At 43.6% G+C, this 14,307-nt stretch overlaps 1 protein-coding gene across 7 annotated transcripts in view; it reads right to left on the bottom strand.

Moving 5' to 3' along the window:
• Positions 1-14,307, bottom strand: part of ARHGAP26 (Rho GTPase activating protein 26) — a 424,049-nt gene that overhangs the window by 387,989 nt on the left and 21,753 nt on the right. The window contains exon 1 of one of the 7 annotated variants that reach the window (XM_042986241.1): positions 10,149-11,945. The exons of the other annotated variants lie outside the window; for them this stretch is intronic. The gene's annotated coding sequence lies outside the window, so the exon portion shown is untranslated. Of the gene's footprint in view, positions 1-10,148; positions 11,946-14,307 lie in introns of those variants that run through there. 7 annotated transcript variants of the gene reach the window in all.

Below are 14,307 nucleotides of genomic sequence, written 5' to 3'. Positions count from 1 at the left end.
CTGAGCTGAAGTCGGACGCTCAACCGACTGAGCCACCCAGGCACCCCTACATGCAATTTTTAATGCAAGAGACAAGACAAAACAGGCTTTTGACAGAGAGAGAGTGCACATGGATGAGCAAGGGAGAGAGAATCCCTCAAGGTGGAGGCGGGGGGGGGGGGGGGGGAATGCAAGCAAGCGAGAGAGTGCACAGAGCCCATAGCAGGGCTCGAGCTCACAAACTGCAAGATCATGAACTGAGCCAAAGTTGGATGCTTAACCAACTGAGCCATACCAACCTGGGTGTGGCTCTACAGTCCAACCCATTATTCTAAGCTTCAATTTCCTAATGTGGAAATGGGAATAATCATGGGATCTTGCTCACGGAGCTGCTATGAGGACTACTATAACAATGCATAGAAAGCACCTGCCAGTGTTGAAGCAAAGACACAAAGGAAGCATTCAGTAAATTATTGCAATTATTGATACATGCTGATCCTATCTCTCTCTGAAATTATACATGCCTTAAGTATAGAGGAGCAGCATTTTCATTTCTTTAGTGTTCATTTGTTCCCCAGACCTGCACACAAGGGATGTTCACCACTGGAATCCTGCACAGGTGAGGCTTCCAAATATACTGAAGCCTGAGACCACAGTTCCCTGGATGCCACAGAGTCCCTGTCTGTGGAGCCCCAATGTGAAAAACAAAGATCACAGCCAGACTCTTAGTTATGATTCCATTCCCAGCATCCTCCTCAGCAGAAACCCAGCAATACTACAAAGTAGAGGAGGTGCCATCAGAGAGATTTCCTTCTGGCATATTTCTCAACAAAGATGTTTGGCTGCTATGCAACCAGTGTTTTACTGCATGATGGGGCTACTCACAGAAGGCCAGGATTCTCCTAGCAACAGCAAAGGATGGGGCTACTGGGGAGATGCAAATAAAATCATATCCCTACATGCTATTACAAATTCCTTCCCTCGTTTGTAGCCATCATAAAGGTAGCCAAAAGATTCCAAACAGGAAACAATGGGATCATACAGGGGTTGCCAGAATTCACAAATAAAAATATAAAACAACCAGTTGAGGTTAAGGTAACCAACAAATATTTGGGGACTGACTTACCCTACCAAATTTTTGTTCTTTATCTGGAATTCAAATTTAACTGGGCCTCCTGTATTTTATCTGGTAACTCTAGATTAAATTGGTACCATAGATAACTCTTTAACTTCCCTAATATAAAACAGGGCATTTTCAATTCAATTAACTATTCTTTAACCACACACACACAATGTAGGCCAGAAAGGGAAGTCTCCCAAATTCAATGAGAACCTGTATATAAAAGCTGGTTTAAGCTGTATATATAAGCTGGCTATACTAGCCACCATTTCCTGAAAGGTTGTGCCAGCACTTGCTAAATAAGCACTTTACATGCTCTGTAAGCTCAATGAATCCTCAAATGAGCCCTATGAAGTAGGCCCACTTACTATTACCTTTATGTTACAGGTGAGGGACTGGGACTAAGGAAAGGTAGAGTCAAACTCAAGTTTAGGTCTCCCAATTTGAACCAATTAGAAGTCTAAGGGCCTTTCACTAGAGTCCTAGACTCAGTCTACTGTCTATCCAGGTGTCCCTGAGCTAATTCCAAATTTCCAATGCCTTGGCATGTGAATTACATCTCAATAAAGTTGTCAAAAAACGTTTTTTCAATGTCTACTTCTCTTTAATAAAACTGTGAAACTTCAGTCCACAAAACACCTAAAGCCCCTTCAGTTGATGACGAAAATTCCTTTTTCTGTCTTCCATCCTGCTCTAGACCTCAGCAATTTCACTTCTCATGAGGCTTTCTACTAAAACTAAGGACAAAAAAAAAACAAAAGGTGACCAGACTTTAGATGACTTAAATCCTGCTATCTGGGTAGACCTCTACTAAAGGACGCTCTGAAAACAAGGCTAGAAAAACCAAAGGAGATCCGAAAAATGTCAACTTCGATACATCCATTTATGTATCCTTCATCACCAATGATAATGGGCCTGGGCTACAACTGAGAAAATTAGTCATTTCTGTAAAAAAAAAAAAAAAAAAAAAAAAAGGAAATTCCCTGGACCTTTGTTGTGAGCAAAAGCCTCATTCCTATAGACAATAACACAGTACAGTTTTTCTCAATGCCCATCACCTCTGGAGCTGCCAGGGATTAAAGAAAGGAAGGATCCTCTTTGGTTTTCTTTTTTTCAGTCCAGTTTTATCCACTTTCCACAAGGTGACTAAATCTAATCTATATCCATTCATCTCACCAGAGAGAAGATAAATGGTTATACAGATACTCTAGCCAATGGCTGGCCTTACAGATGAAGAGGAATGGCGTGAAGTGAATTCATTTTTATTTTTTTAATGTTTATTTGTTTTTGAGAGTGAGAGACAGAGTGCAAATGGGGGAGGGGCAGAGAAACAGACGCCAAAACAGGCTCCAGGCTCTGAGCTGTCAGCACAGAGTATGACATAGGGCTCGAACCCATGAACCGTGAGATTATGACTTGAGCCGAAGTCAAGATGCTTAAGTGACTGAGCCACCCAGGCGCCCCGAATTCATTTTTAAATAATGCAGTGTTTCCCTGAGAGGTTGAGCTACTCTAACCCCAAGAGTTCAGAATAAGGTATTTTCATCCTTCTCTGTAAGGAAAACAGATGGATACAGTGACATTCTTCAAACAAAAGAGTAGCCAAAAGCAGGGGGAAATCTTCATCGTATTTGCTTTTGGAAGGCAATATATCTCCTTGGTAACAGTTCTAAAAAAGAAAGGGCACGGGAGACCCTGTACTGAATCTTACACCTTAGCAGGCAGCCTAGAAAATATGCCTATGATTCAAGCAAGGTACCCATTCCTTTCTTTCAATGGGATGCTTAGGTTTTTTGTTTTGCATTTACTGATTTTAACAAAAAAAGGCACGTATTATCTTTCCAAATGGATCTCGTCCCTTTCCTCACCTATAAAATGGAGATGTTGCCGATAGTGATACTATCACTACCTTATGAGGCTGTTTTGAGGATTCAGTGAGATTGTGTACAGGATTTTAAAGAAGGTCTGGCCCATAGGGCGTCATCAGCAGATATTATGACCATCACTATTCCCTAGGGCAGCATTAGAAGCACAGGTATAGCTTCAAGATGATAGGAAGCAGAACTGGATGATATGCAAAACACAATTCAAAAGGTTTCTACAGAAATTCCACAGCTCAAATCCAAAGGAAACAATCAAAGCTAGGTCCAGAAAACTCTTTATGAAATTAAAAAAAAAAAAAAAAAAAGGCAATCAGCCTTGTGCCCCAGCAAACTAAACCACACAGCCAGCCACCCATCTTATCATCAAAAATGCCTCACACAGGAAGCAGCACCTAGAGTGAGCTGATGACTGTATTCTACACACAAACACACACTCTCCACCCAGAGTCCCATCAGAGACCTGATGGTCCTCAACAAGGAGGATCGGGAGCCATACGAGTTGGAGGTCTGGACACTTGCTTAGACGGGAACAAGAAATGAACCTGGCATCAACTTCATCCCTCTCTACCACAGCCCCCACTTTCCTTCTACCCGGATGCTAAGCCCTTCCCACTTGCAAACAGATACCATACAACTAGGAAAGTCAAAGCACATGAGAACACAACGCTGGGTCCCTGAGAAGACTCATGGAAAGCTGGGATACTACTAAGCTAACATCAAAAGCAAGTCTAGAAATGAAACCCAAATGAGGAGGAGGAGGGGGAAGAAGAGGAGGAGGAGGGGGAAGAAGAGGAGGAGGAGGGGGAAGAAGAGGAGGAGGAGGGGGAAGGGAGGAGAAGGGAGGGGGAGGTGGGGGAGGTGGGGGAGGTGGGGGGGGAGGAGGGGGAGGAGGGGGAGGAGGGGGAGGAGGGGGAGGAGGGGGAGGAGGGGGAGGAGGGGGAGGAGGGGGAGGAGAAAAAGAAAAAAGAAAAAGAGGTTGGCCCTCTGATGGCAGTTTAATGGAAGAGAAGCCCAAAATAAAGAGAGTGGTAGGGAGGGAACTCCAATGAGTCACAGAGAACAGATGTGAATAATCTGTGTGGACTTCCCAGCTCTGCACCCCAACCTTCAAGTCAGGATCAATGCATTGATCATTCATCCACTTAGTCAGGATTTTTTATAGTTATTTATTCTGAAGTCAGTACTCTCTGGATTACTGTAGCAAACAATGGGAAGATAGGCATGGACCCTCCCAGAACTCGCATTTAAGGATAAGAGGAAAATAACAAGGTACCACCTTCAGATGTGCCCCAATGGACCAAGCCATTTAACACTGCACATCCCACTGCATCAAGCCAGTGAATCGAGCAAGTGAATAAGCAGCCATGAGGCCAATTACAAATGTGCTCCTGTGGCTCATGTCACTCCCTACAGCTCAGGGAACAAATCCTGCTGAAGAATTCACAGGTACAAACATTGTCAGTCTCAAAGTATCACTGCCTTGACTGCTGAAAGATGGGGGGAGGTGTGTCTGCCCAACATATCACAAATTAAGACATTTCTCCTTAACCATTTGCAGAGTGGCTACTATGTGCCAGTCACTACACAGAGAATTTAGGACATAACCACAGACCCATGGAGATTAGAATTTAAGTGGACCTTACCATCTAAGTTGTAGTAAGTTATGAGAAGGTTCAAAAATGCAGAGGACAAACTTCCAAAGTGGGGGTGGATACAAAAGGTACCATTAAAATATGCCTCTAAAAAACCCACAGACGTTACTTTTGACAGTACTAACTGCTCAAAAAGTAACATAGCGGGAAAGATGTCTAAATTAGTGAGGTGTGTTAGATTTTCTGCCAAACATATTCAGGGCATCTCTTCAAGGCATTCCAGTTTGTGAAGAGATAGCATCACTTAAACAGGGCTGTTCGTACACCCAGGAAGCTGTCAGAGGCTACTGGACTTCAAGAAGCAAATGTACACCAGCAATGGGTAAAGAGGCCTGGGTTGTAATCAGACCTGGATTTATTTTCTCCTCCAGCCCTGAACTAGCCAATTCTTTCCTTTGGGGTTTAGTTTCTGCTTTTATAAAACAGCAAGAGCAAAAGAAAAAAGGAGAAGCATGGGGGCAGGGAGAGGGACACGTGACCATTCACCAAGTATGTACACATGAAACAGCAGCCTCCAAACCCAGCTTCAGATGACATGAGTCGTTCCTGGCGGAAACACTTTGCCCATCCCCTTCCTCCTCCACACCATCAAGTATGCTTTCACCATCACCACCCTTCCAAGCAGAGTAGCTTTTGAAAGGCACCTCTTGGGCAATCTACAACTTCCTAATATTATGCACAACGTTCCACTTGAGGGAACAATTAGAAAATAATATCCAGGAAGACACCAACCAAACCCCGTTTCCTTGATGCCTGGCCCCAGCTATGTGTCAGAGAGGCTGGCAATGGCCAAAGAGGCAACGGCAAAAGGTCACTAGACTGGGAAGTCAGGGCAGCTTCCAGAGGAATTAACACTTGAGCTGAGATTGGAAGGAGGAATAGCTAGGGGAAGAAGGTGGGCGAGCACTGCATCAGAGGAACTGTGTGCGTCAAAGCTCTAAGGTGGGAGGCATAGGACCAACATAGGGGCAGAAAAGGGGCCTGATGGCTGGAAAATCCAAAGATGGTGCAAGACGAGACTGGAAAAGCAAATGGGCCAGACTATTATACATGGGTACAATGGGGGGGGGGGGTGGGCAGGAGGGGTTTTAAGCAGTAAGGTGACAAGATCACATTTTGATTTTGAAAAGACCACGCTGGCTGCAGAGGTATCTGAGATGCCAAGAAAGAGAAAGGCTGGGGCAGAGAGGAAAGGAAGAAGGGTCAGGTGAAGGGAAAGGCAGGTCTAGCACATGCAACTCAGCAGCATCAATATCACTGGGGAGCTTGTAAGAAATGCAGTTTCAAGCCCCACCTAAGAATCTGTATTTTAACAAGGTCCCCAGGTAATGTGGATGCACATTAAAGTCTGCAAAGCAGATTCAATGCAGAGTGGTAACTAGTCTTTGGATATTAGCTATTATACCAAGTAAGTTTTTCATTTTCAAACCTAGCTTCAAACACAATCTGTAACGAAGCTGCAAACCCGAAATACCTACCTTAAAGTTAAAATAAAGAGAATCACAGATGAGGTTTGCTCTGAAAGCGATCTTCCTAAACTACCCAGGAGAGGAATCACCATCTTCCTACTCCTTGACCTTGCTAACTCTACACAAAGAGCAACCACACAGGGTGACTGTTCCTATGATAAAAAGAAGGAACCTGTAATCACCCCAAAAGCATCCCATCATCTACTAAACAGAATCTAAGCCTCTGCCAAAACCTCCAGAAGCATCCATGAGTCAGTCACCTTGGAGGGACTGCCTCTCAACATTCAATGTAACTATTCACCTTGCCACCTGCTCAAAAAATGAACGAAGCCACTTGCAATGTTCATGAGTCTTGAGGACCACCATTCTAATTATAAAAACACTTGTTGGCTCAATACTGCTTTTCTGTGACGCCTAAAGTAAGTCCTTTAATCATTATGTGTCCCAGCTTTTCCCCATGTACAAACCAGGAACCCTAGCATTTATCCCTTCCCCACCAAGTATGCTTTAGGGATTAGGGAAATAATGCTTTCAATGCTATTCAAGGTAGATGTGTGCTGTTGAGTTCATAAAGCTTTTATTGTGTCACTATACTACTCAAAACACTTACAATAAAAAAAAAAAAAAAAAAGCCTTACAGTGGCTTCCCAGTATCCACAAAGAAGACAGACTCTTCACAATGGCACCCAAGCCTTCCATGATCTAATCCCAAAAGCCCTGGCCTTCTTACTACATAGATACTCCAGCTAACCCAGACGAGCCACACCTCTCAGGCCAACCTGGCCCTTTTCAGTCTCCACACTTCAGCTGGTGAAAGTCCCAGTGAACTGGGACCCTGTTGCCAATCCTTCCCTAAGTCCAGACCCATTATGTGTTGAGGCCAAAAGTATGAGTAGGCGTTAGCCAAACACAGGGGCATGGGGAAGGCACCAGGAACACCAAGTAGAAGGAACAGTAATAAGAGACTGAAGCTGGGAAACCCATCATCCATTCATGAATCGGAAACAAATCCGAAGGAATGGAGCAAGCAGTCAGGGTCAGAGTATGCAGAGCTCAGAAAGCCTTATCAAGGCATCAGGACTTTATCCTAAAGGGGCTAATGGAAATGTTCTTGAAAGCAACCATACTAGAATAGTTGAGAACTGTTTTAGTGAAGGCAGAGGGTGCCTCTGAAAACTTTTTTTGAAACTCTCTTTCAATCTACTTTGCCCACCAATGAAATTCAAACTTTTTAGGAAATATCTGTGGCAATTTTAATAGCAGCACATCGTTTCTTTTAACCAGAGATTATAATCACAGAACTACAGACCTAGTAGGAACTTTAGCAATCATTTACTCTAACCCCTTATTTTAAAGATAAGAAAACTACAGTGCTCAGAGATTAAATGATTTGCTCAAAGACAGAGGCAATTTGTGGCAGAGTCAATATTCAAACCCAAGTCTCATGACTTCTAGGCCAGAGAGAATAGGATGTAGTAAACGTTCCAATATAGGAATCAAAGCACGCATGCATTCATTCAACAAATATTTATTTATGCACCAGATGCCATTCTAGGCAGTGGAAATACAGAAGTGAGCAAAGACAAATACTTTGCCCTTATAGAGTTTTCATTCTAGCAAGGAGAGAAAGACAAAAAAAAAAAAAAAAAACAACCCCACAATAAACACATTACATAGTAAGTTAGAATGAGAAAAGTACTACAGATAAAAGCAGAATGATCAAGTGGGATGGGAGAAGGACTGTCAGGGGAAATCTCACTTGAAAGAGACAATGGAGCAAGACCCAAACAAGGTACCTTGCAAGGAGGATACCTACCAAGCATCAGAGGTGATGGAATTTCTATCCCTTCCATCATAATTTACCTGTACAAACTGTAGGTAGCAGGGCGAAGATCTGGGGGAGAAATTCAGCCCTCTTCCAAACTTTTCCATCTATCCGCCAAGCTCAACAAACAAAAATCCACAATTCTAACATTTTTTCTGATAAAACAGGAAAAAACAATTCTTCTTCTGGCTTTAATAAGAGGTCTTGATAGGCTGATAAATTGGAATGTAGTGAAAAAGTGGATACGGAGGGAATTTCAGGCTGGAAGCAAAACAAATACATATTCTGCATTTTGATAATGAACCAAGCCAATTTATTTCGGTTACTGCCAAATATGGATTAAAATGTGGGTCACTTCCTGAACACACCAGAAATGAAACTGAGATTGGCATCAACTTCCCAAAACCTGATGAATTGTAGCCTGAAACAAAGAAAAAGAAGGCATCAAAAAAGGAAGAACAATGTAAATCACAAAGACTCTTGGAGCTCAGCCCCACCTCCCCCACCCAGAAAATGCTCTGCAGTGGTCACGGGTCAACGTTTTGATTCCAAAGAGCCAATACTTTCTCAGCAATCCTTGTAATAACCCAATGAGGGGAGTATGTTGATCGGACTCACTCTACAGAACAGAAAACTGGTAGAAAGGAGTCTCTGAAAGGTGAAAATGCCCACACAGTTCACAGGCAACACAGACAAGACTGGAACATAGGATTATCTGACTCCAGAACCCACACTGGGGGCTCAGCAAAATGCGACCCTTGGTTTCTTTTTGAATGACCTATGAGCTAAGAATGGTTTTTACGTTATTCACGGGTTGTAAAAACAAAGGCAAAAAAATAGCATCTGTAACACAGACCCTCTGCGGCCTGCGCCCTAAAATATTTACCGTCTGGCCCTTGAAAGAAGTTGTTTTCCAACACCTGTAGTCTAATCTGCTCTACTAGACATGGGCAGATGCAAAACAAGTTCCAATGGATGTACTATTTCCCAGACCCTAAGTATCATAAGGTGAAAGAGTCAGGCTGTGGAAAACGGAGAACTAGCTTTCATACTGGCTGGGCTGTAAGACAAGCAGGCATCAGCTGGGGGTTACAGACTTGCTGTATTACTCAACAGTTCTCATACGTTGTTCTGCATTTATTTGTTTAATCTGACCCAGCAGAGGTAGTCCCCCTCTCACCCTGACACCCGCCTGACACCCCATCCCTCACTAGGCACTTGGCTTCCAAACACTTATTCTCAGGCTGCCCCCAGAATGCCCAATCCTAGTGGGCCCCAAAGCTTCAAAACTATCCCTTGTTTCAGCATCTCCAAATGTGAATTTCCAAGGTAACTTTATTTAAACATACCCTAAAAAAAAAAAAGGCAAAAAAAAATTAACAAAAACCCACAACAAACTGTGACAGCCCAAGTTAACTTATCCAAATGTGGAGACGAACCAGGAGCTATTTGGGAGGCAGAGCCCTTTTTCTTCCCTGGATGACCCTGTTCAATTTGCTTAAGCCAATGTGGAGGAATTTTGTTGCCTTGGCCGCCTGGCAGCTATCCCCCCTTCTTCTGTATTTATAGCACCCTAATATTCCTCTGGGAAAGCATCCTTCCGTGACTTTTGGAACATTTATTTCATATGCTGTTGTTGACTCCACTCTGGGTTCAGGCCAGGCAAGCTGCAAGGATTATCTCAAGGACGAGCATGTGACTCAAAAAAAAGCCAATGAGAACCATGCTCAGGGCTTCACTTCAAACTCTTGGCCCCAAGTCATCTTGCCAACCACAGGGAAGAGGCTGTCTGAGAATGGCACCAGCTTAAAGCAGAGCAGAGTGAAGAGAGGTGGGAAGACCTCCCTGTACAGGGAGGACCTGCAGACATTGTGTGAGCCACGGGACTCAGACCAGCCTGAAGTCAGAGCATCCCTTGGGCTTTCTTGCTACCTATCAAAATAAATTCCCTATCTGTGTAAGCAGCTTAGACTGAGTCTTCCCTCCTTCATGACAGAAAGCAGCCCGTCTGCCCGCGTCGAAGCAGTGTCTACAAATGTGCCTTACTGAAACTAACTGAAAGGCGGGCATTAAGGTAAGTTGCATTGTTGGTAGAGCACCTCACCAAGACTCCTCATCCATGCTGAGGCCAAAGGGAGCTCAACTGTCTTACCCCAGCTGATCCAGGAACGTGGGGCTTTCTAACAGATGCCAGGGCCTTCCACTGTAACACCAAGTTACCTGATTAGAGCTGTGACCAGTGAGACTTAAAGAGGTAAGACTCTCACAATCAGTATTTCCAGGAAGTACGCTTTTTCTCCTCCCACCCAAAAGTAGTTTGCCTCAAGCCCCTCAGCGAAGAGAAAAAAGGCAGAAGGAATGTAACAGTCGGTGGAGGAACTCTCGTGCTTCTATTATGTCCAGGGTTGCTTGGCAACTGGCCTCAGCCTGGTCATTCCAGTGGACAAGCAGAGGAATGAAAGTCAGACCTCCAGGTCACGCAGTATGTCCTGTTTATGGCCCTGTGACTCAAGGGCAGGGGTGGGCTCGTGCTGTTCTACAAAGCTGACAGCAAACAGCCAACAGAGCACCTGCTGTCTTCAGGGGCTCTCCCATGAGTTTCTGTCTCTCCCACACTGGTTCAAGTTCCTCTAACTGTTGCTCTCAGTGAACATAAGCCGTGGATGTTCCCCCAAAACAGATAAAAAAATGCTTTCAAAAACAGCTTGATAGGAAAACAGAGTCAAGGTTCTGACACAGAAATAACTTAAACTTTACTATTTATTAAGAAAGTAGAAATCACCAAGGAGTGAAAGGTCTTGTATATAGTCAAGAAAACTCAGGCCAGCCTGTATTTCAGGTTGAGGATTTTCTTGACTCCTCCATAACCTTTCTCACTCCACTGCCACCTCCAAGGATTCTAGGTCATGAGCTAATTTCCTACAACTGGAAGTCAGCAGGGATGGAGATTTCCGCATTTGGCAACACATTTTAATAATAACTGTGGTACCAGATCCCGAAAGGGCCTGTACACGGCAGGAGGAAGAGAAGATGTGGGTCAATGAGTCTCTAGTGTGTAGACGCGCCAAACAGGTCATCTGCGTGTACAAAGATAGACGTGATGCTGTTCCTTCTCGCTCTCTGCCCGCTCCTAAATTAAACATCTAAGAATGATTAGCTTTCAGGACACAACAGAGACAAGAGACTGACTCTCATGCCTAAATTCTACTTAGTGAGACTCCAGTCCCAAAAGGTTAAGACACTGTATGGGAAGCATGGTCTTTTGTTGGCTGAATTCCTGTTAAGATCCATTTATCCACATAGACCTATCCAAATAAACTGATATTAAATCTTATAAAAAATCACTGCAGACTTTCAGAAAAATCTTGTATAGAAATTATGCCTTGGGGGTGTCCACTGGAAAAACAAGAGATGTGGTTCCAGCATGGAAATGCTGTCAGCAAATAATACACAGAGGCCTGCAATATAAACAAAAGGAGAAAAATGTTTTTCTTATTTTAATCTTTTTAGAGCACAATGAAAAGTAAGTCTTTAGTAATTAATTCTGAGGCTTATAATGGGTATGTTCCCACATGTACCACTATAACTAAAATAGGTATTAAAACTTAACACCTTTAAATGAGTACAGAGAACACATACTCTAACGTTCAAAATCTGTTTTTAAAGGAAACAACATAAGCAAATAACCTTGTTGTTTGAAGAGTTATAAGTCCATTTCTTCTAAGTGTGAAGATTGGGGAAGGAATCAATTCGTAGTAGATTAAACAACTACCCACCAAGGGGATCAAGACCTCCACCTCGGTGCTACTTATGACCCAGAGTTAGAAACAGAAAATTTGTTTTTCCTTTCCTCCACCTGAAAAAAGTAGAGGTAAAGGGACAGAAAAAGAGATCCAAGAAAAAGAGCACAGGCAGAAGGAGGCTGGTGACAGCATTAATCAACTCTTAGTTCTGATGTTTTTGTTTGTTTTGTCCTGCTTCTTAAGATGTATTTATTTTTGAGACAGAGAGAGCACAAGCAGGGAAGGGGCAGAGAGAGAGGGGGACACAAGAGCCTAAGCAGACTCTGGGCTGACAGTCCCTACGTGGGGCTCGAACTCACGAACCACGAACGAGATCATGACCTGAGCCAAAGTCAGACACTCAACTGAAGGAGTCATTCGGGTGACCCTGATGCTTGCTTTTTTTTTTTTTTTTTTTTTTTTTTAACTTTTTTGTTTTAATGTTTATTTCTTGAGAGAGAGACAGAGTGTGAGCAGGGAAGGGGCAGAGAGAGAAGGAGACACAGAATCGGAAACAGGCTCCAGGCTCTGAGCTGTCAGCACAGAGCCTGACTCAGGGCTTGAACCCATGAACGGTGAGATCCTGACCTGAGCCGAGGTCGGACATTTAACTGACTGAGCCACCCAGGCACCCTGATACTTGCTTTTTTAACTCCATTTCTTGGGCCACCCAAAAGGAAAACTATCCAATTAGAGCAGTCAGACCTGATTTGTCCAAGGTGAAATCTATAAAACAGAATAAAATCTAAAGATAGCCAAGGGATGCTTGAGGCCATGAACACTCAGAGGCACTTTCAGAACAGGTCAAGTGTCAAGTTGGGCTCTTTGAAGACATTTGGTATCATTTCCTCAACTTGTACCAGGGAATTTAGAGGGTTCCAAGTACTAGGAAGAGTGAAACAGGTAAAGGTATAAAGTGGGGAGGGAAGGAACAGCAACTTAAGACTTTAGGTCAGGCGGTGAGAGGACTGCTCTCAGAAGACCTCAAGGAGGAGAAGCAGCAGATGACCTTTATGTTAAAGGTCATAATGATCTAAAGCAAACACACTCCAAAGGAACAGCAATGGAAAATCCTATGGCTGGAAAGCTTAAGCACAGAGAGGGAAAAGGACAACAGTCAGAAAAGAAACTGACAAGATAGAAGTCGATCATACATAAGCCATGGTCAAAGGAGTTAAAATTATATTCTGAATGACAAGGGAAGCCACTGGGAAATTTACATTAATACAGACTTGATAAGGTTTAGGTTTTTAAAACTCCAGTCTACCTGCCATATGCGGGAGTAGATCCTACCTCACCAAGCTCACTAAGGCTCTGGGTGGTCATGACTACAAAAGGTAAAAAAGGTTCTGCCCATGAAAATAGAAGGGAAGGAATATGATCCAGCAAAGAGTCTCTCCCAGGTGATAGCAACCAGGGGTCACCAAGTTGGCCCAGAATATAAATTCATTCAGCACCTCAGAGAAGCATTCTCTGAAGACATAAGCTACCCTTGCCTCCACCCTCCACTATCCATCACTGTCAGTCTCTTTTTATGTCTATCGTGGTGCTTTTATCTCAAAGTATCCTGTCAGTTTGTTTGCTTGTTTAATTTGTCTGCCCTGTAAAATATCAACTGCACAAGCCTAAGAACTTTGTCTCCTTGGGAGCTATGTCCCCAGCACCTGTAACAACGCCCTAGAGCACAGATGGTGTCCACTAAGTATTTGTTGACTGAGCTAATGCAGTCAAAACCACATCTTTACTCCTACTGGAAGGAAACAAAATAGGGGCGCCTGGGTGGCTCAGTTGGTTAAGCGTCCCACTCTTGGTTTTGACTCAGGTCATGATCTCATGGCTTCTTGAGTTCGAGCTCTGCATTAGGCTCTGTACTGGCAGCGTGGAGCTTGTTTGGGACTCTCTCTCACCCTCACCCTCTCTCTCTCACTCCTTCTGCCCCTCCCCCACTCATACACACGCTCTCAAATTAACTTAAAAATTAAAAAATAAATAAACACGGGCACCTGGGTGGCTCAGTCGGTTAAGCGTCCGACTTTGGCTCAGGTCATGATCTTGTAGTCCGTGAGTTCAAGCCCCGTATCGGGCTCTGTGCTGACAGCTCGGAGCCTGGAGCCTGCTTCAGGTTCTGTGTCTCCCTCTCTCTCTGTTCCTCCCCCACTCACACTCTCTCTTTCAAAAATAAATAAAAATGTAAAAAATAATAAATAAATAAACAAAATACCCTACCAATCTCCAATCCTGGATTCTTTTCTAGGACAACAGGCTCCTTGTGGGTTGTTAGGACTAAAATGATTTCAGAAATTCAACAGATGTAAGGAGAGAGAAGACTTCCCTTGTTCAGAACTGGCCAAGTGTTCAAGTCAGCTGAGAGGCACCACTGATAGGGTGAAGTGGGGGCAACAAAACTATTAGAGTTGGGAACAGGGCTAACCAATGACCAGAGAATGGAACTCACCGTCTTCCACTTCACACCAATATTTATATAAAAGATAATTTTTTGTTGAGTACTGTAAGACATACTTATGTTATAGTCAAGGAAGAACTCCCTGTTAGAAGTTAGCTGTGTGCTGAAGAAACTGATGGCACACACCCCTGGG

The sequence above is a fragment of the Panthera tigris genome, chromosome A1 (assembly GCF_018350195.1).
Source record: "Panthera tigris isolate Pti1 chromosome A1, P.tigris_Pti1_mat1.1, whole genome shotgun sequence".
Lineage (NCBI taxonomy): Eukaryota > Metazoa > Chordata > Mammalia > Carnivora > Felidae > Panthera > Panthera tigris.
Note: the sequence above shows the minus strand (reverse complement) of the source record. Positions and strands in the feature narration are given on the sequence as shown.